This window comes from Podarcis pityusensis, assembly GCF_964106645.2.
Source record: "Podarcis pityusensis genome assembly, chromosome: 9".
NCBI classification, from domain to species: domain Eukaryota; kingdom Metazoa; phylum Chordata; class Lepidosauria; order Squamata; family Lacertidae; genus Podarcis; species Podarcis pityusensis.
The window spans coordinates 37270142-37291320 of NC_138034.1; the positions used below are offsets into that span (position 1 = coordinate 37270142).

At 41.6% G+C, this 21179-nt stretch overlaps 1 protein-coding gene across 1 annotated transcript in view; it reads left to right on the top strand.

Annotated features, from left to right (window-relative positions):
* The window catches only part of DCHS2 (dachsous cadherin-related 2), a 107053-nt gene that overhangs the window by 27129 nt on the left and 58745 nt on the right, over positions 1–21179 (top strand). The window lies entirely within an intron of this gene.

The following is a 21179-nucleotide window of genomic DNA, read 5'->3' on the forward strand; positions in this document are numbered from 1 at the left end:
TAGCTACTACAGCTGGAAGCAAATAAGCATCTAACGAAGATGGAAAGTAGGCTTTGTCTGGCCAGTTCTAGATAATTGTCTGCTGGCAGCATTATGACCAGCGATGGGGAATGGCTGGCTTGTGGGTGGAGACAACCTGGGGGGCTGTTGCACCTGGCCTTCCCCCTCCCTGCCTTGGTTCTATTCTGAGGTAATTAGACTTGCAGGATGTGTGGGGAGTCCTATTTATATGAATTGCGTTGTATGGAGAGGGGTGATTATTAGAAGGATGGCAACTGGGGTGGGGAAGTTTCAAAGACAGCCCCATGTCAGTATTAGAAATTAACCAGGCCCTTGGCACTTTTTGCAATGAGCACAGGTCCAGTTGTGACCACATGGAGATCTCTGGATACCAGGTTGGCGACTGGGGAAAGCAAAATGTCGCTTAGAGAAGGATCTGAAATATTTTCCTTGAAGCTTGAATTTGTTTTATTCTGGATTGTTTTATTTGATGTTTTCATGTGTTGTAAACATCTTTGAGTTTTTTAAAATATAAAGTGGTATAGAAACAACAACAATAACAACAACAACAGACTCCATTGTAAAAAAAGGCAGGAAAGGATGCTTAGACATTCCATCGTGGTGACTGTAACCTAGGTTTAAGGTGCTATTTGGCAATTATATATCTGAGGTTCTAGCACTGCTCCATGTGGAGTGGAACACACTACAAGTTGCCCAGCCTGGAGGAGGTTCCTAGTCAAGTAATGATTGTGACAATGTCAGCCCCAGGAATGACTGCAGCTTGGTAGAACCCCCAAACTCTGAGTCACACTCTCCACCAGGAACAGCTCTGGGTCTGGTACCACATGAGTGAGTTCTCAGGATTTTAAAGTACATATCTCTATGCCCACATTTAGCAGACCCATAAGCTTTGGGGCAAAAAGGCTTTCCTGTCCCAGGAGAGCTGGTGGGGAAATGTGTGAAGGATGGAGCAACTGTCACTGTGAGATTTTTCTGATAGTACAAAGTAAAACCTAGGTGACTGGAATATTCTGGTTTTTACTTCTGAGGAATGTGCTTTTAATAATGCAAATGGCCTCATCACACGCTTGAAATAAATATAATGGAATCATATGCAGAGGGAAAATAGAGGGTTTTGTTGGGCATAATGAATGTTAAAAAATAATAATGTTGAAAACAAAACAATGAAACCTGAAGATTTTTACCACACTAGAGAGATAATTTCAGTGGGAAATGGCTCAATTGTTTATCTCCCAAAGATTTCTGTCCTGCTCCTGTGTATATTATTGAAAGCTTCATGAAATTCGGAGAAAGCTCTGATTCATGTAGGCAGTTGTGCAGTAATGTAGGATGATTTGAGATTTCTTTCACTTCTCAGTGAGGGATTGAGACACCATCTGAAGCCTCCATACTGAGTGCACTTTAAAGTCATGTCTTCTTAATACACATCAAGAAACTAGGGAGCCTTTCTCTTGATGGCAGCCAGCTGTGCCTCTCTACCAAGCATTTGCACCTCTCTCTTCCTGTGTGTGCAGAAGCATTCTTAAAAATCCTGCAGGATGCTGTGCAAAGGGACTAGCACGTTTCCTGAGGTTGCTTTACTAAGCCACTTTAGGACAATTGGCAGTGAAAGGTGTTGGCACAAGGTTAGTAGCCTGATTGTGTTGCAGGGGACTAGGGACTTCTGAGTTGACATGCATAGGATTCAAGTGTCTGTGTGGTTGTTGTTCTTATACAAATTAAAGGTTACATAAAGGTAAAGTTGCAGACGACTCTGGGGTTGCGGCGCTCTGGGGTGGCCAGCATGACTAAGCCGCTTCTGGCAAACCAGAGCAGCGCACGGAATCGCCATTTACCTTCCCACCAGAGTGGTACCTATTTATCTACTTGCACTTTTTGGTGTGCTTTTGAACTGCTAGGTGGGCAGGAGCTGGGACTGAGCAACGGGAGCTCACCCCATCGCAGGGATTTGAACCGCCAACCTTCTGATTTGCAAGCCCAAGAGGCTCTGTTCGTTTAGATCACAGTGTCACCTGCGTCCCAAAGGTTACATAAGCAATCTATAAATAAACAGTGAGTTGTCAGTTCTTATAACAGCACAAGCTATATCCATTTTGAAATTTGTTTTATAAATTGTGAAAGATTAATAAAAAAAAGACTAAATATTCAAAATTCCGTGCTTTTATAATGACAAATAAGACAAATTTTCCCCCCCTGAATTTGCCCTGTCATTTTTGTCTTCATTTTGTGCCTTTTGAACACACTGTGTTATTACATTGAGTGGGACTGTCTAAAGTTCTATCCAGAATGAATAAACTTGCTTATGCAAACCCAGTCTTTATGTCTTCTAATAGCAGTCTTGATACTGGCACTTTTCTAACATATGAATTTCATATGCTTGCGTTACTTCAAACAAATATTTTAAACGTTTGTTTGTTACTTTAGAATATATATTTTCAACTGGATTACCTTTGATTTGGCCTTTAAATCATAGCTATAATTTTGGGAAATAAAACTACCCATTTGGGCCACTGTTTTGAGCAGTGACAATGTGTGTGGCAGCATTCGTGCCATACGTTTCAAAGCACACTGTAGTTTGTTAAAGGTGCTGGGAATTGTAGCTCTGGAACTACAGTTCCCAGAATTCTTGTGGAAAGTCATGTGCTTGAAACATGTGGCGGCTATGCAGTCTGTGTGTATCATAAACTGCCACCTTTTACCCAAAACCAAATTTTAACAGTGCAAGAAGCCAAACGTGGAGCTGTGTTGTTGTGTTTCTTTTTTAGGACTTGAAGCATTGTAAAAGTTTATTTTTGGCCCACAGTATAACTGCCACTCTCCTCTGCTTCCCATTCCTCTGTCTGTACAGTGCAGAAAGTGGTCAAAAGCCAACTGTGAAGGCTCATTGGGTAACATGTAAACGTAATGACTATGCAATCCCCCCAAATATAAAGTTCCACTTCAGACCCTTATGCCACCGAAGCAACCAAGGGCAGCATTTTATTGCGGCATTCCATTCCCTATCTTCCTGAGCGCTGCAGCTGTAGCGTGTCCAACTGCTTTCATCTGGGAAGCTCCAAAACAAACAGTTCAGGTTCTGCAGTGAAAGAGGAAACCACACAACCACTTCCATCGTAAAACAGGATACCTCACTGTGAAATTGGGGCTTGGAAGAGTCTGAGAAATTCAGCAGCTGCTTTTCCGGCCCTAAGACATTTCCCATACCACCAGGGGACTTGCAGTCGTTGGTTTTGCATGCGGAGTGGCTTGGTCATAAGATCAAAATGCCATACTCTCTTGTTTTGGTCTCCATGAGATAACCAGTTACTGGATATTGTGTAAAATATGGCATAATAAGCACTGTATTAATAAGCAATGTTATCTTTGTTGTCCACATTACAAAAGTGAACATTTTTCTTAATTCATGGAAAGCCCGCCCCTGCTTTACTGTGCAAATGATTTTTTTTTTTGTTCATTGTTGCGATTAGGAGCATGGCAGAAATAATTACAGTATATGACAGAATTCTGTATATATTGTTTTTTAAGCACAAAAGCCGTTAGTGTTGGCAAATTCTTGAGACAGTGTGTGTCTGACCTGCATATTGTAGCAAGTGCTTTCGTAGGATGAGCAAGCGTTGGTGCCAGTTTCTGGTTCAGACCATTCTGTTGTTTGCTTGGTGCTGCCGCATGATCCGTACAAAGAACCATTTCAACGGCAAAGTAATATTTTGCTGCATAAAGTACCAGGAAGAACATACATTATGAAGCTTCATTCACCAAACTTTCTTTCGTATGTATGTATTTGGGTGCTGGGCTAAAGGATTTCACCCAGAGATTTTTAGTATCTTCAGATGAAAATTCTCTCCAAAGATTTGTGCAGCCATCTCCATCCCTGTCCCCAAGAACATCTTGTTCTGTCCCAACTTCCAATGAGAATGTTGTGAATGGCAGCCAAGCCCCCACTTGAAGAAGTGATGAAGTTCTTGAACAATTTTTGGGAGGTGTGGGCATATCTTTAAATATGAGGGAGAAACACACACACACACACACACACACACACAGAGGTCTTCCTGCCTCTCCCAAGAGTTCTTTATTTTCACCTTCCCCTGAAAATTACCAATATTCTCCATTATTTTTGTGGGTGATAAATGGTCTCCTAAAGGTGGTTGGGGAAAATATGTATTTGGACCAATCTGAACATATGTTTGTGATCCATCTTTAGGCTGTTTGAAGGGGATGGGATGTCAGAGGTGCACAGCAGATTATTTATTCCCCACTTCTTAATATTAAAACTCTATTAAAACTGGGCCCAAACTAATAGAATGAAATTCAACACGGACAAATGTAAGGCTCTGCATTTACACAGGAAGAACCAGCTGCACAAATATAAGATGGAGGACACATGGGGAAAGGATTTAGGGGGTCTTAGTAGACTGCAAGCTTAACATAAGTCAACAGAGTGATGCAGCAGCAACACATCCCCATGCTATTCTAGGCTACATCAACAGAAGCATAGTGTCCTGATCAAGGGAAGTCATAGTCTTGCTCGATTCTGCCTTTGTCAGACTGCACCCAGGACATACCAACAAACTGGAATGTGTGCAGATGAGGGCAACTAACATGATAAAGGGGCTGGAAACCAGGGCTTATGAGGAACAGTTGAGGGAGCTGGATATGTTTAGCCTGGAAAAGAGGAGACTGAGAGGAGATATGATAGCCATCTTCAAATATCTTAAGGGCTGTCAGGCACATGAAAGACGGAGCAAGCTTGTTTTCTCCTGCTCTGGAGGGGTAGGACTCAAACCAACGGATTCAAGTCACAAGAAAGGAGATTCTGACTAGACATCAGAAAGAACTTTCTGATGGTAAGAGCTGTTATAAACAGTGGAATGGACTCCCTTGGGAGGTGGTGGACTCTCTTTCATTAGTGGTTTTTAAGCAGAGGTTGGATGGCCATCTATCATTGATGCTTTAGCTGAGATTCCTGCACTGTAGGCGGTTGGACTCGCTGGCCCTCAGGGTCCCTTCCAAGGCTCAGTTCTATGAAATTGCCTTCTGCGCACTTTTTCAACTCTTTCTCATTTGATGCCTGCATTTCATCCTCCTCCCCACCCCCTCTCCCTGCAGTTTGGACTTTTTGAGGCACACAACTACTTTTCAAACTTTATAAGCCCCAAAATATCATTTAGATATTTCCATCCTATGCTAGAGCTGTTTCTCCAACTTCATCATGGGTCAATTTGTCACATTGTTCTTTGTTGATTCACTTAACTGCCCTTTGCATCATCAGATGTATTCATTTTCTGAAGACAAATACAAAGTCCCGTAGCAGCTGAATTCTCTGGATTGGAATCACATGTTTCGCTCATCACAGTGTTATTTGACACAGCTATTAAACAACCAGTGACACAATTTGTCATGCCGTATTTAAGATGCTGAGTGATTAGGAGTAATTAAAGGCACAGATCAAAGTTTTATCTAGCGTGTTAATAGGAGCTAATTTTGTGGTCAGTTTGAAGACAATGAAATTCCTAAGAATAAAAGCTTAGACATATTAATTGCATTCAGTCATTTTCAATGAATGCACAGAGTCCTCAGTTTGTTAGTAATCTATAACATGGTGCACAAAAGCAGTTACAAGAAATGTTTTATCAACTTGGGGATTGGATTCCTCTTCTTATCCCTTTAAACGTTATGTCTTAGGATTTTGCCCCACGTAAATGAACAGGGTGTTTAGATACATATTTGGTTTTTAAAGGATGAAATCCTTTTTTAAAATGTGACATAGGATTTGTAAAAGAGAAGTGACTCCTATTTCTATTTCTCCAGCATCTGATGAAATTTATGAAAGGGTATTTCACAGAGTAGACCCACTAATTTCAGTGGGCATGACTTAGTTAAATGCCACCTAATGATTTCAGCCAAAAAAAGATCCAGGAAACCGCCCCCGCCCCCTTAGATTGTTAGCAAACTGCTTTTCAATAATGTGTCAAGTAGCATGTAGAAAATTGTTGTAAGGTGTCTGTGCGATGTTCCTAAAGTTTTGCTGGTGAAGGATATGTCAATTTGGGTGTCTCTCCATTTCATATGATTCAAAACTTAACTTCAGTCTGCCACATTTCCAGTTCTGGTTGGGATTTTATTTTTTTAAAATCTACACAAAAAATTGCCAGCATTTTAATGCACGTTTTTCCCTACACATCTGTATAAGTAATTAGAATAGATTTTTAAACTTTGTTTAAAGAATAGAATTAATAGAATGCATTTCTGTATGTTATTTTCATCAATTTCTGCATTTTAATGCACACTTTGACCTAATATTTTGGGGGTTGGACAGATGCGTCACAAAAAGTCAGAGAAGAGCGTATTTTGAAGAATACCTACACTATGCATTAGAATGTGAACTAAACTATATTTCTCCCTGATTTTTACATGTTGAAACAATTATAATTTGGACAGAAGGATCTCTGCGACCCAAAGCAATTGATTCAGGAGTTGTTGGTGTAGTGCTAGGAGCAGATGTCAAGTAAATGAATTAAATAATCCATAGTAAAACGCCAGCGGAAAAAAGGAAGGGGCAAAAGGCAGAGGCCCAAGGGAACCCCTCTGGAAATGTGGTAACAGAAGAGGAAAAGATATTGAAACAAAGAACAGCAGCTGGAGCTAGGAAAGCTTAAACACAACAATGTTGTATTGTTTGGCAGGCAATATATTCCGACTATGTTTTGTAGAACTTTTTAAACAATTTAGCAGTGGGTAAGTATCCCTGCCTGTCACGTGGGAGACCGGGGTTCGATTCCCCGACGGGGAGGCTCCAGATAATTTTCAGGGACGCGGGTGGCGCTGTAGGTTAAACCACAGAGCCTAGGACTTGCCGATCAGAAGGTCGGCGGTTCGAATCCCCGCGACGGGGTGAGCTCCTCTTGTTTGGTCCCTGCTCCTGCCAACCTAGCAGCTTGAAAACACGTCAAAGTGCAAGTAGATAAATAGGTACCGCTCTGGCAGGAAGGTAAATGGCGTTTCCGTGTGCTGCTCTGGTTCGCCAGAAGCGGCTTAGTCATGCTGGCCACATGACCTGGAAGCTGTCTGCGGACAAATGCCGGTTCCCTTGGCCTATAGAGTGAGATGAGCGTGCAACCCCAGAGTCGGTCATGACTGGGCCTAATGGTCAGGGGTCCCTTTACCTTTACCTAAGGCTCAAACATCCATTTGCTATTTGTCCGTTTGCCACCCTTGCAGTCTTCAAGTTAGAAGTTCCCTCATCCATGTGGAATGGCTGACTTCCCACACAAACGCATTGGAGGTTGAGCATACATATTTCTTCCATGTTGCTGCAGAATGCCCACAGCAGCATAGGTTTATTGAGTAGGTGCCAGCTGCACGGCTGCTGGCAGAACGTCTTGTCTGCTTGCTGCTTCATAGCCAGCGAGGAGTTGCTGTGAATCTTCTGGGGAGCCCATTGTCACAGCTGGAGAGCTTTTAGAATGCAGCCCTGGCCTCTTCTGTGCTCTCTCATCTCACCAGTTCCTTAGGGCTGACAGCCGCTCTGGAGCCAATCCATTATACACTTAAGATGATTATGATGTCAATATGTGTTTTGCTCTTTGATCTTCTATTTGTTGCTTTCAGTTCAGGCAAGGGTGGGGAACCTACAGCCCACTTGCTGAATTAAGCCTGCCAAGCCTCCTTATTTGGCCTGTCAGGCCATTTCAGCCAAACCATATCACCTGCCCCCTAGCCTTGATATGATCATATAGGACATAAGAGGTGGGTCAGATAAAGATCTGGCTCAGCTGAGTGGTGTTTGGAGCTACCCAAAGGGCTTTTGCAAGAACCAGCGACCAGCTGATTGTCAGGTCTTGCAGAGCACCTGGCGCCCCAAAAAACACTTTTTTGGGCGAGTTCCCCATTTCCACTGCAGCCCACTACTACCACCACCACATACACTATTTAGAAGGGCCCCTGGCCCTCAGCTGGGGCTTCTCAGAGATGCAATAGACCTCTGTGGGCAGGAGGCCAGCAGAGATACATAAGTGGTCTCCCCCTTTCTCAAGGCAAATCAAACCTGTTTTATTACCCTTTAAAGTTAATTGATACTGAAATACTTTCCAGTATTGTCCACCGTCCTTGACTTTTCAGTTGTGTTTATGGTTATGAATATTTTCTTTCTCTCTCTTTGTTAAATCTGCATTTTGTTTGGACCACTTCAGAGTGCAGGTTGGGATTTACAACCAGGAGTTGAAGAGAATTTGGAGATTTGTCCTCAGACAAATCATCTGAGGTATACCTCTCCACCAAAAAGAAAGGGTGTGGTACTATTGGGCCTGGTTCAGAGGTTCCAGCTAGTGCAAAACGTTGTGGGTAGACTGATAACATGGACATATTAACACCAGCACATAACTCCCATGCTCAAAAGTCTGCAGTTTCTGCCCATATGCTATTGGGACATGTTCAGGTTTCTTCCATTAATTTACAAGACCCTTAATTTGTGTCCAGCATACATCAAGGACTACATAATCCCTTTTATCCCTGCCCAATCACTGAGGACTTTTTTTGGGGGGGGGGGAGTCACTGTAGTAATTGCAGTAATTTCAAACTGTAGTTGCAGTTTGACTTTGTAGTTTTAACTGATTTTTTAAAATCTTTGTAAGCTGCTTTAGAAACTATTGTGACTTTTGTGGTTAACAGGTATATAAATTGTTTAAATAAATAATAATAAAGGTTCCTGCTCAGAACAATTGCTTTGAGCAGAAGGCTAGAGAGCACTTCTCCTTGATGTCTGGTTTTCCTTTTGCAGGGCTTTTATTCATGGGGAGGAGAATTCAGTCGTAGGAGTCCCGAAATAGTACAGTCAAGAAGATAATGCTGTGAAATGGAGCTCCCTCTTCATGCTTGGCTCCAATTAATGGCTTACTTTCTTTTTTTGTTTGGAACCTGTCTGGGCTTGAAGCAGGTCGCTGTGAGGTTAGATTGAAATTGAGTTCTGCTGTCAGGCTGAGCTGCAGTCATTTCTCGAAGCTTGCGCTTGAAATTTCCTAACGGGATGTACCTTAGAGAATTGCCTGCAATACAGGTTTTGCAAATGTTAATGGGCTTCAAGTTAGTGATTAGGTTGTTAAGGGGATGAAACTTGCATCAATTCAGGAAAGTGAAAATGCATGCCAAAATAAAAGGTTTCTTGGTTTTAGTGTCTATTTTCTTTCTGTAGTGTCATAATATACATTTTTGTTAGTGGAATTTCAATTATTAACAGTAGCTGAAGGAAACTTTTGTGTCAATGCATTATCTTTATTAAAAATATATAGACACTATGCTTCTCCCCACCCCCCAAAAAGGTTTAAAGTCACACAGGACTTACTAATTCAGATATTTAGTCACCTTTTAGACCATGGAGAAGTTTTCGTCTCCCCTCCTTCAGGCAAGAGCAGGAAGGGCAGAAATATTGAATAAATACATACTGATAGTAAACTCTTTATACTTTGCTGATAAAGCTTTTTGAGCCTAGTAGCTTGAGCCATTGCATAATTACTGTAATCTACTATTTGGCACCAGTCCTTTGATGCTTGGCAGTGCTATTTATCTGAGCAACTGCCAAGGTGCAGTGGTTAATAAGCTGCTTTCTTGAGTAGATGCCTGCATTTGAGCCAGTACATGTGTTTTTCTATTGATGAATGAAGCATTTAGTTCTATGGACTTCCTTGCCATAAGCTTGCTTATTGGCTTTCTTGTATGTGATGCCTAAAGGCACTCAGGGTTCATTTTTTATTTAACGAGGATTATATATTTATACACCGCTTAATAATAATAGTAATAACTCCCCAAATTGCTTTTTTTTGTTGTGGTCTCAGGCTGTGCTCACTTTACTGACTTAAAGGGCAACAGGGCTGTTTTTGCTGCATTTCAGATTGCATTTGCACGTTCCTGTGCACATCAGTATAGCTGGATATGTTTCCAAGTTGCCTGCTGTCTTCCTACACTAGCAGGCAGAGAGTGAGAATGGATGTCTTCATATGGTGTATGTTTTGCAATCGGATCAAAGCCAGTTTGTGGGGGAACCCATTGAAACGCAGTATTTCAGAAGCTTTGGGATACAGGTGGCATCTGGCTAATGATGTGTGTACACAAGTTCGCAAACCAGCTGTGGGAATGGGCTGGATGGAGGCGGAAGGTATACAGGGTATATCGTGTACGCAGTGTTAATGGAAAAGGGACAGAGCTCAAATAACACAATGTCGAACCCAAGACAAATGCAACAGATACCCCTTTCCCACCATGACAAATAATGGCAGTTTAAGAATGCGGAACAGCTGTGCAGCCTCTTATTTGTAAAGTAAGCAAAAGTATACAAATGGCCAAACTCTGTTCGCTTATGTAAACACAAGAGCTACTAAAAAGCAACAACTCACAGCTATATTGTAAGTGCACAGCGCTGTAAGTTTGCTGGCATTCAGTGTTCTAATCTCACTTCGCCACCAACAGTTGCTAGCCTCAGCTTTTATATGCAGTAAAGCTGCCTTATATTTGAAGGTTTTTGAGAGCCTGACAGGCTAATGGATACAAAGTGCTTTTGAAGATTTAGTGTATCATAAATGGTGATTTGTAATGATATATATGAAGATTTAAAACAGTTTGACTTTTGTAAACAGTAAATCAACCTTTCATCATATCTATTATCTCTACTGGTCTTTCTTTCTCTCTCTCTCTCTCTCTCTCTCTCTCTCTCTCTCTCTTACTTCTATTCCCCTGTTTTCTGCCTCTCTCCTTATTTGAGGGCAGAGTCTTTCACATCTGTGCCACAATTGAGGCAGGTCCTGTGGACCACTTGTCCTCTTGACCCTTGCACATCTTGGCTTGTGAGATCCAGCAGGAAGGCATAGACCAGGTAACTCCAGATGGCGGTAAATACTCTGCTAGTATGTACTGGTCTGTGCTCCGAGATGAGGGAAAGAGGCCGTGTTTGTGGTTCCTTTGACAGATTTGACCCACATAATGGTGACATTTGGCAGAGCCTTCCTGGTGGTGGTGTCCCAGTTGTGAAATTACTGCCCTGTAGAGATCAGACACAATGCTATTATTCAGGTGACAACTTAAAACATACAAGTTTTTTTGTTAGTTTTTTTGGTCTTTGGGATATACTTGTAATAGAGCTCAGTGTCCCAAGTATTGCTTTCTGCTTGTGTTGTATTTTATTGTTGATGTTGATTTTAATTATTGAATGAATGTATTTTTATTCTTCTTGTTAACTACCCTGGTCTCTTACAGGATAAAGGGCAGCATAAAACACAATAAATAATAATAATGTAGAAGAAAAATAAAACATGGGGAGGGAAGCCCTTCTTGAAGGGATTGAATGATTGCAACTTTGAGTTCTTCTCAAAGAGAATATACTGCAATGTTAATTTCACCTCCCACTTTTATATATTAATAGCAACCTTAGGTAGTCAAAGAGAACTCAAAAATACTGTAATGGATTCTGAATACTCTGGGGGCTCCCTATCTATGCAGAAAATTGCTGAAAAAGCTATATTGCTGATATTAGAGATTGGGGGGAAACAAAGAAAATTTATAAGAACAATTCACATGGTTACTGAAAGTTTGGTTTAGCAGCACATAGGCATACATCATGGTCTTGTCTTAGTATTCAGAAGATGATCAGATACGAACTAATATTGGAAACCAAAAGGATGTTTTTAATTATCCAAACATACCTAAAGTGTATTGAGTTATGATTTCTAATTTATTGCCTGCTGCTAAACCGGTAATAGTAAAGCAGCCCTAAGACATATAAGGAATGAATAAGTCAGGTCTGGCAATCTGTGCAACTAAATAAACGAACAGTGCACTCCTATGTATGTCTACTCAGAAGTGAGCTCTGTTAAATTCTTTGGGGCTTATTCCCAGGTGATTGTGTATATAGGATTGCAACTAAGTGAACGTGATTCGTTACATGTTCTATTATACGCTGCATGTACGGCTCCCAGCAAAAGAATTGCAATAAGGTGCTTCCAGGGCAGAAACACCTCCTGCCATACCCTAATCTATTTAACAATATAAGGGATGTATGAACAGTTCATCTCAAGGGGCAAAATAAGCAGAGGGGAGCTTTGGGATTTCCCTTTCCCAAAGCTCAGAATATCAAATATTACAGAACCTTGTGAACTATCTTTATAACACAAAAGTTCTTTTTGCTTTTCCCTCTGGACTCACAAATAAGGCTTTCACTCCTGTTCCAGTCTGGTTGGCGCCCTGAACAGGAGCTCTTGGGGAGAAGGAATACCCTGCAACATTTTAGCGCAGCAATAGTTGTAATTTGGGATTACTTTCCACAATCAGAAAGTCAGTAAAGAACATCTTGTTTGAAGTTTATTTATTATTATTAATTGAATTTATATACCACCCTATACCTGGAGGTCTCAGGGCAGCTCATAGAATAAAATCAAAATATAAAACCACAAGATACATGATCAAAATAAAAACAACCCCCCAACCCCCCAAAAAAAAACACATTTTAAAAGGGCATAGGATGTCAATCAAATCAACCAAAGGCCTGGTTAAAAAGTAACATTTTTGCCTGGTACCTAAAGGTGTATAATGAAGGCGCCAGGTGAACTTCCCTGGGGAGAGCACTCCACAGACGGGGAATCACTGCAGAGAAGGCTCGTTCTTGTGTTGCCACCCCCCCCCCGGACATCTTGAGGAGAAGGTGTTCGAAGAAGGGCCTCAGAAGATGATCTCAGGGTCTGGGTAGGTTCATATGGAAAGAGGCGATCCTCATCGTTATGGCTTGATGAGAAAAATAAGTATAGCAAGATCCTATCCCACCCCCAAGCCTTATTTGACCATGGCTATCCTGTGTCTACAGCCACAGGTAAAGGTAAAGGTACCCCTGACCATTAGGTCCAGTTGTGGACGACTCTGGGGTTGCGCGCACATCTCGCTCTATAGACCAAGAGAGCTGGCGTTTGTCTGCAGACAGCTTCTGGGTCATGTGGCCAGCATGACTAAGCCGCTTCTGGCGAACCAGAGCAGCGCACGAAAACGCCGTTTACCTTCCCGCCGGAGCAGTACCTATTTATCTACTTGCACTTGATGTGCTTTTGAACTGCTAGGTTGGCAGGAGCAGGGACCGAGCAATGGGAGCTCACCCTGTCGTGGGGATTTGAACTGCTAACCTTCTGATCGGCAAGCCCTTGGCTCTGTGGTTTAGACCACAGCGGCACCCTACAGCCCAGGTAAATTACAGCAAATGTCTTTTATTCTGCTGGTTGTCAGTAAAGGAGGTGCACATGGACCTTTTCCCATCGTCACCTTCTTTTCAGGTTTTGCAGTTGTGTGTTTTCTCTTCTTGGACTTTTTTATATATATAAGGGAATTGGGTTTTGACAGCTTGAGCCAGCAAGTCGCATTCAGCTTCAGTTAATCTGAATTCCCTTGAATAAACAATTTTTCATTTCTGCTAAAGAAGCGCCACACTCATTCGTTTTATTGAAAGCATGCTCTTCTGAAGACTTCTGCTTCTAGTGGAAGCGTGAGAATCTGGGATCTGCCGCTTGCGTGCTACAGGAAGCTTCACAGAGATAAACTTTGGTTTAGAAGCAGAAGTGAAGGATGGCTTTGTGACACATCCAGAGCTTTCTTCATTCCCTGCTTGATTATGAAGAACAGTCCCATCCAGAAAAAGAGGCTGACAGCTCCACATTCTTTGACAGAATGTGCGTGATGCTTGGTCAGGGCAAATGTAGGTAAAGTTTGTCATGGGGGGAAGGGGCAAGGAAAATGAATCTATATGATTACAAGATGTCTTGGAAGAAATATCATCTGTTGCCAACTGCATTATTATTTATGTTGAGAAAATGGGAGAGCTTTTTAAAAAGCAGTTTGCATAAACGAGACAAGCTGTGAGGTTGGCCATGTTTTAAATTTTCCATACACCCTGGCAAAAAAGATTAACCCAAACAGCCTGTGCTTTATGACACACTTGATTTCTTAGTGTAATTATGGCTGTGATTTACAGACTCTGTATTTTTTTACAACTCATCTGCTTCTATTGCAGGTACAAATGTGGTTCTCTTTTTCACTTTCAAATATTAAATCTTACTACAAAAGAGTGATAGTGGCAGGAGACTTAATAAAGCATTACTTGTTGTTTTTATAAATTATTGCTGTTTTCCTATACAAAAGTATCAATACATGCAGAAGGCCATATCTCTTAAGGCTCATCAAAGTAGCTATCCACCTCAAATCTTTTTAGAACTGCTAAATCATTCTGTATTTTCCTTTAATCTTTCTCTGCAATTTGGCATCAATTTCTAATAAACAAATGTGGTTATTTCAGCAGATAGTTACAGAATCACATTTGAGAAGCACTTGGTCTAGCCTGAATATCATGCTGAGCAAAACCATGGCTTCATATGAGTGTGCAGGATCTTCCTTGTTGTTCAGATGCTGTGTTGAGCTAAAGTGTGCCATCCAAACCCAAGCTTGTGGTTTAGCTCTCCTGCACAAAACACAAACTGTGTAAACCATAGGAACAGACCTTGGTTCCATCTTGCATTTAGCCTGGAGAGAGCTAACACATGAGACCAGGCTTGGATGACACACTAAGCCTGGGGAAGTTGCTCCCAATACCAGTCACCATACGGAAGCTGAGAAAGGTTCAGATAATTTACCGCTGCGGAAGATAAGGCTCAGTAAAACAGTTCTAGATATAGATATATATAGCTTGTAGATTTTGGCAGATAGAGATATACAGATACATGCAAGTACAAAGTATCTCTGTTGCTCTACACAAGTTCAGCAATTCAAGACATAACACCAGACAAGTAACACAGACAGACTAACAGCAGACTCACAGACTGACACACTGAGCTGACACGCATTAATCACACATATAGTCAGGGCACTGGGCTATTACCATAGCAACTGGCTTAGCTGACCTTGCACCTGCGATTTGCTCATCCATGGGGTGAGCTAATTTACACTCATGAAGGAAATTAACCCTTTATCATGTCCAGTTACTCCAACAAGCCAAACTCTGTTAATTCAGTGCAGCTGGGGAGGAGCAGAGCAGCCACTATCTCCTTGTGAGGAGCATGCATTCTCATGCATTTGCACTAAGCCATGGATTGGCTTCACATGACATGTGACCAAGCCTGTAAATATTAGTAATTAGTAAAGACAGGATGCATATAAATTCCATCAAACTTGAGTATCACATATTACAGGAACAGCTCTACATTCCCCTCTCCTCAATTCAGGATTACACTTCAAGCATCTGATGAAGCGGTTTGTGCTATAAAAAATGCATTGGTCTTTAAGGTAGAGAGTTGGAGTTGGAGCAAGGAGGTTTTGAGGGTGCCATTGTGGGGTTTGCAGGCTTTACCTATCGTGTTTCAAATATACTGGATTTCACTGAAACGTGCAGTGCTTTGGAAAGTAACCCCTGCGTAAATGGGAAGTTGCCTGTATTATGTTTCCCTCCCCACTTCGTACTAACATATATATGCAGACTTTTGCATGTGTTTTTGCAGCTAGAAAAGTACTAAAGTATACTATATTGTATAATCTATTTTGGATCACAGGATCTGTGAATTCCTATGTGTTGTTAGAATAGGTAAGCGGGGAGAAAGCACCCAACTGGCTATGGGTGATCATGTCATTGTCAAGGCCTTCCAGTGATGGTACGAGACCATCATAGACCGATTCAACTAGATTCTCAGCATCTGCTTAAATATTGATCTTCCTGATGTTTGCACATGGGTTGTGTATTCCTCCAGGATTTATACTGAATAAATCAATGGATAATATGTTCCAACAGCTTCTGTCAGCGTAGCAGGAGTCACATCCTACTTGGTATTCAGTACTAGGCAGACACATGCACTGCTTATAATTTACACATGATTAGGTATAGTGTATTGTGTATCACTCTCTAAATGCAATAATGGCTTCAGTTCTTTTAAGCAAAACATTCTAATTGTCCTAATTAACTTCAGCAGCCACACTGGTGTTTGTAGAAAACAAAAACCAGTTCTGACTTTTTTTTAAAAAAAGGAATGCCAAGGAGGAAAATGTGATTAATGGGAGCCATATGTTGCTTTTACACGTTTGTCCTGCAGTGGTTTGTAAGTCTGTAGCACTTCTAAACTAAAGCAAGTGGTCATCATATTGGAAAAGTGTCAGCACTTACATTTTCTGATACTTAGCCATATTTCGAAGAACAATGCAGATGACTGCTTCACCACAATACAGATGTTGTGAGCTTACACTAGTACTGGACCCACTTCAAGGTATTGCTCTTAGCCCTAAAAAGTTTGCGACCCAAGTATCTGTTAGTGCTTCTCTTCCAATACCAATCTCCCCAGTCTAACATTCTGCAGGAGGTGATCTGCTTGTGTGGCGGGTGTGTGTGTGTGTGTGTGTGTATGCTTGAGAGAGAGAAAAAACACTTTCTGTGGTGCCACCCCATTTGTGAAATGCCCTCCCAGGAAACTTCCAGATGGTCAAATCATTTACATGCCAACTGATGACTTGATTGCTTATCCATGCCTTTTGATGTGTATTGACAATAGAGTTTGTGTTAAGTCCCCTGTGGGTACTTTCTATTTGACTTACTGCTCTTTTAATTTTTAATTTTTTTATGTGGGAAAACTAGTTTGTACCACATGTGAGATTCTTGTTTGTTAACTACTGATGGTTGCTACATCAGTTTTCTCTAATCAGAAGCAATAGAAAACTGCTATTTGTTCGAACCTGCAGTCAGTAGCGTTCTGTTTCCACTCCTCACATGCGAAAAGGGAAGGGTGAATTGTGTGAGCTCTAGTCTTGCTGTAGCATGCTGTTTTAACACATATCCATGATTCAGTTTTGTATCTGTTGTCAAAGGAGCACAAAACAGCCTGTCCAGCCATATAGCCAGGATATGGCCTTCTATGCAATGCAGCCCATATATAAAGCATGTGATACCATGACCTGCTTCCAGTCTCTTAAGAATGGTTAAGAGGATTATGTCTGCACTCACCCTATTGCCTAAGACAATAAAGCAGTGACTCTGGAGTCATTACTGTAAAATATTATAGTTCAAAGGCTTCATGCATAATTGAAAACAGGCAAAATTATAATATATTTATGTAGCTATTTGAAGCATTGACATCTGGGTATATATAGGCTAGTGTGGTATAAGCATACAGAATATAATTCTATCCTTCCACCAAGCTATTGTCTGTCCAAATATATTATGCAAAATGTGGGACAAACTACGGTACTAAAAGTTAGCAGAATAAAGTTATTTTTCTAGCAGGCAACTTCTTGGTTCCGTTATTTTAAGGGTCGGACTTGGGGCAAACACTGGTGTGGCAAACTTAACTTAGAAATGTAACTTGAGTGTCTGTACTTTATATATTTCATTCTCATTCTCTTCCTCCCACCCCCTGCCCAGCTGAAAGGGAAACCTTGAGTTTAACCCCATTATTTTCCTGCAATACAATACTTCCATCCTTGTCCAAACCGTTTAGATGAAAGGTATGTGATAGAATCCATCTTCCCCCCACGTCTCAAAGTGCAGTTGACTTTTCTGCTCTATTGCCCATACACCTGCAAGCCTGCCCTTCATTTCCTCTTGTGTTGACCACAGTACAGTAATTTATTATTGAGACCAAACTCAAGATCACTTAACATGGATTAGTTATCCTCTAACAGCCATGAACTTTCTGGTTGTATTCAACAAGACTCATGCCACTTTTAATACTTCCTCTCTTGCTCCAGGCTGAAGCCCCCAGTGGTGTAATAGCAAAACATGCAAGAGTTCAGGGTAATAAGCATGTGGTGAGGTCTGCTGACAGCTCACAGTGTGGCTGGATGCAAGATAGTCAGATGTAAGACCAGCTGTTAAGTAGAGAGTTTGGAGCGTTGCTTCAGCGCTGGCCTGGAGCCAAAGGAGAAAACTGCTCAGAATTGAAGGGGCTGCATAGCCAGCCTGGAAAATATACTTACTATATGACAGCAGACAGTGCTCTCCCAAGCTGCAATTGATCTTTAAGAAGGTCATTTGAAGCAGAGGATAAGGTCCAGGAAACCTCTTCAGACACACAGAGGGTGGAGGTATTGTTCTTCTTGAAGGTCTTCTACCTCCTCCATGGAAGTCTCTAGCAAGGTGGTGACTTCAGAAGTTGTCTTCTGAACCAGTTCTTCCATGTTGTTGGAACCGTTTTTTGGTTGGGGTGGTGGCAGCTAAGATTTGGGGTGGATGCTTATGGATGTACTGAAGGATTCTAATCTGGTTCAGCTATTCTGAACTTGGAACCAGGGGTTTGCTAGTTCTGGTTAACCTAAAGTACACGGGGGGGGGGTAATCTTCTCAGTATTTCCTTAGTGGTGAACTCTTGCTTTTTCCACGCCCTTATTAAGCTAAGCTAAGGTAAAAACTTAATAGCAGCATGAGGTCAGTTGCCATGGCAATCGCAAAGGAGGGGAAATTTCTCTAGCTGAGGAATTACATGTGTGCAGGGGAATATGCACAATGGCCATTGGTTATGCACATTAACCACTCTACATTACCCTTAAGACACCTAAAAGGTAGTTTTCCCATTTTTGAGAAAACTGTATGCCTATGGATTTGCTTATTCCTTTCAATGCATAATAAAACACTAATTTGTAACATGCAAAAGGTTGCATAACTATATTAATTTCCTTGTCGATGGCATGCCTTTTGTAGTGTGTTTTAGAGACAATATTTCAAATGCAGTTAATTGGAAAGTAAGCTGATAAGCATACAGTAGCCTTACTGTGAGTTGCCATCTGTTATACTGCAGACAGAAAGTATCACAATATTTATTACAATATTTTTATATAATGTATGGAACTTCTTACTGCATTTATCTTCGCAGCAGTTTTAGGAGGGAAGTTCTCCTTTCAGAAGATGGAGATTTCATACCTTAAAAGAGTAGGAGATTCAGAATGAACCTCTGGAGAGTTGTACTAAGTTAAGCTTTGGACACTTTTGAAAGAGCTGCAATGGCTCTTGGGGGGATATTAGAAAAGGTTCATAGTTTATCTCTATGGTTTCAGAAAAAGTAGCTCAGGTCTAAAGTTTTACGCATAGCTGCAAAAGCTTCCTGAGGAGTATTTCATTGACCATTTTGCTGTTTAGTAATTTCAGTTCTAAATCCTGGTATGTTGGTGGGACAGGTTACCCGCCACACATTCAGGGTCCCATATATATTGGTGTGAACCTGAAGGACATGTGTACATTGGTGCATGCAATTGCTGCTGTCAGGGAGTAGCACACTCTTGATTTTGGCAATTGCATGTAGCTAAATATCTCTTTAGATCTATACCATGGGTAGGCCAGATCCTGCTCAATCGCCTTCTAAATACGGCCCGCGGACGATCCTGGAATCAGTATGTTTTTACATGAGTAGAATGTGTGCTTTTATTTAAAATGCATCTCTTGGTTATTTGTGGGGCATAGGAATTCATTCATTTCCCCCCCCCCCAAAAAAAAATATAGTCCGGCCCCCCACAAGGTCTGAGGGACAGTGGACTGGCCCCGTGCTGAAAAATTTGCTGACCCCTGATCTATACCATTTCTGAATTAATGTCCTCTTGTGTCAACCCCCCTCCCCCACATGGTACACCAGGAATGTGCTGGGAAGAAGTGTCTTCCCTTTGCCGTCTCCATAACTTGTTTTCTTCCATCAAACATGCAGTTCTTGTCTGCATTCGGAAGCGGTGTAGTGCTAATGCTGGTTGACTTTACCACATGCTTTTCTCCACGTGCTTTTCCTAACAGTGGCTATCAGCCCTTCCTAATGGAGAGGGATCTAGTAGAAGATTACGGTACTTAATTGCATTTCAAGGACTGCAGTGAGGAATTAAGAGTAATCAATGGGCACACATATATCCATTATTTCCTACCTTGAGTTTGTATGCCAAAAAGTGCTGTAGAAATTATCATTTATAATCTTAATTATTAAACGATTTGCCATTAATGTGCCCGAGCTTTAGCATAGTTATTAACTGCTTCTGTGTAACTGCATGTGCCCCTAAGCTTCTTTTAGGTATTAATGATTTTAAGAGATAAAGATCACAGCACATAAGAATGGAGAGAGAGCATGGAAGAGTAACACAGCTGATGGTGTGCCTTGTGGAATAACTAAGAAGTATTCCTCTAGTTGCACTATTATAGTTATTAAGGTAAATCCTTCAGTTTTATGCCAACAACTTGAGGAAATCTCTCTCTCTCTTCCTTCCTGCCAGACACTTCCTTGTGTATTGGGGAGTGAAAGGGAAGCTGACTGTCTAGATTGCCTTACCCCAAGCAACATGCACTGCTCTGCTATGGCCACTCCCCTTCCCTGGGGGTGTGGCATTGCTGGCAGACATCCAGGACCTCACAGTGACCCAGGAGTGGGTGGAGGGATGCTGCCCACATCATTAGGGCTCCCAATTGTGTCATGCCCCCCCAGCTGACCAATCGGGTTAGCCGGGGGTGTGGCCACTTGCCGTTTAATCCACAGAGGGGAGGTTGTTGCCTCCACCTGCCCCTCTTTGTAAAGGGTATCCCATTAAAGGGATCCTGGGGTGCGGTTCCTGTCCGAAGCCTGGGCATGGGCTAGGGCCATGCCACGACCCCATCGGTGACCCTGGGGGATGCTCTTAATTGATGTATATCATACGGCTCCCCCTATCGGTGGTTGACCCTTGAAAGACTTCTTGCAAACAGGCAGGAGAGTCAGGATATAGTCTGGCTTCACCTAAATGCCTAAGCCAAACCGCTCACATTTGTAACCAATAAAGTGGTGGCCTAATTTATCCCATTAACCCAACATACTTGTGTCTGTGTGTTTATTTCTGACGGGAACTGCGGGGTCCAGGGCCGCGCCAAGCAAGACTGTATACCATTTAGCCAGCCTAGGCCTGTAAATGGTAGTCTTTTCAGTCTCAGTACTAGAGCACTGTTCAAATTTTCATCATGATACTTTTGAAAATAAACAGCATAATCCTAGACATACCTATTCAGGAAAGAAGTCCTATTGGGTTCAGCGAGACTTGGACCATAATAAGTATATATAGGATTGCAGACTAAGTCATGATGGAAAAAATATACATCTTATTTGAAAAACAATGAATTTGTGGGATCTATCAATAATAATGAAATAATTAATGGATTTTTATCTGTTGTG